Here is a 4,194-nt window from a genome sequence, read left to right as displayed (position 1 = left end):
CAGGAATCTGGGTCCTTATCCACATAATTTATTTATTTTTTTCCTCTTGGATTTTCCTGCCTGAACAAGCAACATCACATCCGCATCTCGGATCTCCTACTTTCCCCCTTCCCTGGGCTTCTTGGGTCAAGAAAATTTTACAGCAGAGTGGCAGGCAAATGGCTGGACTCGATGATCTTAGGGGTCTCCTCTGAATCTGCTGATTCTATGATTCTATTAAATGAGGAATATCCTGTTTTCTACTCTTTCCATGGACTGCTCTCCAAACAACCTGCCTTAGGAGGAGCTTGCAAATAGTATCAGGAGTTAAGTAAGATGGAGATGTAAGAAAAATAGACATTAAAATGAAGAGTGGGCTTTGGACTTGAAGCACCCTGTGATCTCACCCCCGGATAAGTGATGGCATGTGGCGGGTCTAGCCATTGGGATATGAGGAAACTACAACCCCATAGCTTCATTCCAGGCTGAGTGGTCAAAGTCTGGCAGGTTTAAGGGACATCAAACCACAAGAGGCCACAGAGGTCATTGTGGCCTTTGCATCAGCTAATTTCTAATTGCTAATTGCATGGAGCATATGGAGCATTGGAGAGAGATGGAGACAAAGCAATTCAGGGTTGTAGCAGACATCCAAAAGGCCCTCAGCCCATCAGGATGCCAATGTCATGTTCAGCTTCTTGCTGGCACTTGAGATGAAAACTGTATTAGAGGGAGGAGTTGCGAATTTGCCATTTCTATGGCTTCTGAAAGTCTTTTTTTGTTGGTTTCCCCCATCCCATGTATTCCTGCAATCATAACTGAGCCCTCAGGGGAACCTCACAGCCAGTCCAAAGGGAACAAACACAAACCGATGGGTCCTGCCCTTCGCAAAGGGATTTTTCTCTAGTTAATGATGGGTGGAAAGGAGCTTCCCTGGGGGGCATGGGCCATGTTTGTATACCCCCAAGCCTTCTGCCCAGCTTCTCTGTCACCCTGGTAGCAGCAAATATGATTTAGTTACTGACTTCGTGTTGCTGAGCCCTTTTCAGCAGTCTCTGGCCTCGCTGTAATACCATTAAGGTTAAAACCAAGAGTGGCTGGCTGAATCTAGCAGGCTAAGCTAAAACTGCTATGGGTATGTGGCTGCTCAGGACTGTGGTCCAGTGGTTTTTGGATGCTGACAAGGATTGGGTTGCCACAATCTCCCTAAACAACCCATACCAGCTCCTGGTCACTCTCACAGTGAGGTATTTTTCTTGCATACAGGGTAAATTTCCTTATTAATGTACTCATCAGCTTTTGGCCTGTCAGTGGGCACCACTAAAAATCTGGCTCCCTCTTGTTCACAACCCCCTTTATGTATTTATCCCCCCTGGGCCTCCCCCAGCTCTTCCAGCCTCTCCTTGGATGAGGAATGCTTCAGCACCTGAATCATCCTTATGGCCCCCTTGCTGGACTCTCTCCAACCAGCCCATATTTCTCTTGTGCTGAGGAGCCTAGAACTGGCTGTAGCACCCAGCTGGGGACTTAGCAGCACTGTGTGGAAGTGAAAGGTCTTCTCCCTTGACCTGTGGTGTCATAGAATCCCCAAGGTTGGAAAAGACCTCCAGGATCTTTGGGGCCAAACATGATGCTCCTCCTCATGCAGCCCAGGACACTGTTGGCCACCTTTGCCTTGCTGGATCATGGTGTCCATGCTCAACATGGTGTCCACGGCCAACATGGTATCCATGGTACCATATGATGCTCTGTCCCATGTGGGCTGTGCTGTAAGGAGTCAATGCCAGTGTGAGGACTGGTGTCAGCACCTGATGGAGCAGCCATAAAGATTATAATGGGAAAAATCCTGACAGAAATGCCTTCTGAGATGCCAACAGAAGATGTCTGGAAGCTGGGGCACTACCAGCCTGGGGCCCAGAGCATCCCTGAGGAGCACGGCTGGCATCTGTGAAATGCTACTGGGAACCTGAGAACCCCAAACAGCCCTAGACACCATGATAACCCCAAAACCAAGAAATGGCAACAACAACCATTATTTGGAAAAGCGAAAATGAGTCAAAAAAGGAGGAAAACAGTTGGGGAAAACAGGAATTGGGAAAAGGCACACTGATTGTTTCAGCTGGAGGATGAGCTAAAGAGTCATGGAAAGCAAGAGTTGAGAAAAAGAGAAAATCAGATTATCTGAGGGAGGTTCCAGGTGAAACAGACACCTGCTCAGAAGAGTGGTGTCCTGCACCACCGCATGTCACTGCCTTATCAAAAATCACTTAAAATGAATTACTTTTCCCACCCAAAATGAGCCTCTCCCTACAAAAATTTATCTACCTGAGCCAGGACCGCAGCAGGGGATGGTGGCCAACTCCAGATGCCAACACAGATCCTCCATGTGGGAGACTTTGTCCAGCATCGATTGGCCTCGCTCCTGGAGCAGTTGGAGGAGCACTGCACCAGTGACACTTCCAATGACATAGGTATTTGCTTAAGAGATTAATTAGAGATACACCTGGCAGTAGCATGAAACATACACATAAACCTGCTTCCCTGGGAGTAAGCCTGTTGTAACTTGAAATACATAGCCGCTTCACCAGTAGTAAAGGTGGAGGAAGGACATGAAGGCACAAGCACAAGGATGGGAGGAGGTGGATACTATCAGCATCTCTTCCACAGGTACATCCCAGCATGTCTGACATGCTCCAGGATACAAACAAGGGATTTATTTACTCAGGGCACGTTTAAACTCATCACACACACAGCCTTTCTCAAAGGCTCTTTTTCCCAACTGTTACAATGCACAGAGGTGTTTCCTACAGCCCAGAGGCTGGGCTGCTTTTCCAACCACAGACAGCTGCTGAGCACAAACCTGCACCCAAAGGCCCCTGGATAAATCCCAAAGGTAAAACCTCCCCCCCAAAAAGCCTGTCCAGGGGCAGCCCCACCTGTCTTCTTGAGTGGCAGCTCCTCCCTGGGTCATGCCAGGGCGGCTGACTGCCAGGTCCCCGTGACTCAGGGAACTGAGGCAAGTTAAAAATACCCTCAACCGCCTTCAGAGCAGTTGCTGGGTTGTTTTTCACCCCAGCTGAATCCCCCAGGCTGTCACCCCTGCAGGAGCCTGGTGAGAGAGGCTGCAGGAACCCCACAGAAGGAGCAAATGCCCTCCTAGCACAGTAGCTCTTCACACAGAGCTAGACAACAGCATAATTCCAGCAAACCCAGGTCTGCCACCAGCTACAATTCACCAGTAAGGGCTGACATACACACAGGTACCAGCAGTGGGGAGCACATCCCACCCCTGCATTTCACACTCCTAAACACCACAGCAATATCCACTGGGATAACATGAACACTTTTATTAGCAGCGACAGTAAAAAAAAAAAAGTCTCCAAAATTATTTGCAGATATCTCCCAAAATACTTAGAAAAGTGGTTTTTGCTAAAGTGTGGCAGTGCTTTACACCTGCAAATGCAATAGGGAACATGACAACCTGCCCTGCAGCTTCTAACAGGGGTTGGAATCTCATTTACTCTATCCAAACTCTTCTGCTTCCTTTAACTGCCCCATGAAACACCAGGCTGATATGGCAGCCTGGTGATCTCTCCCACAATTTTCCATCTTGACCCAGAAAGAGGCATAGGACAGCTCAGAGACAAGATTTGAGGCTCTCCCAGAACTGTTCTCCAAGGAGAAGGGATAACTCCAAGGAGAAGGAACCACTCGCTCCCCTGGGCAGAAAAGCTCTTGCAGCACTTCAGGCAAGATCCCAGCACAGAAACACTGCCTGGACTGGTGACTCAAAGCATGGAGAGGGTCTTGAACCAAGTGACACACCTGCTCCAGAGGTGCTGGAGAACAGCTCAGGCAGGGCACTGGACCTGGGGTTGTCTCCATCAGAGTGAAACAGGGGTGCAAATGCCCCAGGGTGACCATCAGTGGGGTCCAGTACCCTGGGAAAGCATCCAGTTCTCTCCAGGGTGGAGATGCCCGTTGTGCCTCGAGGCTCAGTCCTCTCTACAAGAAGGAATAACACCTCCTTGACAGCAAAGCTCACAAGAACCCTGTGCAGCATGGGGACGGAGGGGACAGGAAGCAGCTGCCCCAGCCTGATACAACCAGGCCAAGCTGGCACCAGCACACAGCGGACCCAGCTGGCTCGTGCTTGGAACACAGAATGTCCTTAGATCCCAGAGGGGACATCCCCAGATCCTGCGAGAGCCCAGGGCT

This window comes from Acanthisitta chloris, unplaced genomic scaffold (assembly GCF_000695815.1).
Source record: "Acanthisitta chloris isolate BGI_N310 unplaced genomic scaffold, ASM69581v1 scaffold38092, whole genome shotgun sequence".
Taxonomy (NCBI): domain Eukaryota; kingdom Metazoa; phylum Chordata; class Aves; order Passeriformes; family Acanthisittidae; genus Acanthisitta; species Acanthisitta chloris.
This window is presented reverse-complemented; position numbering follows the sequence as displayed.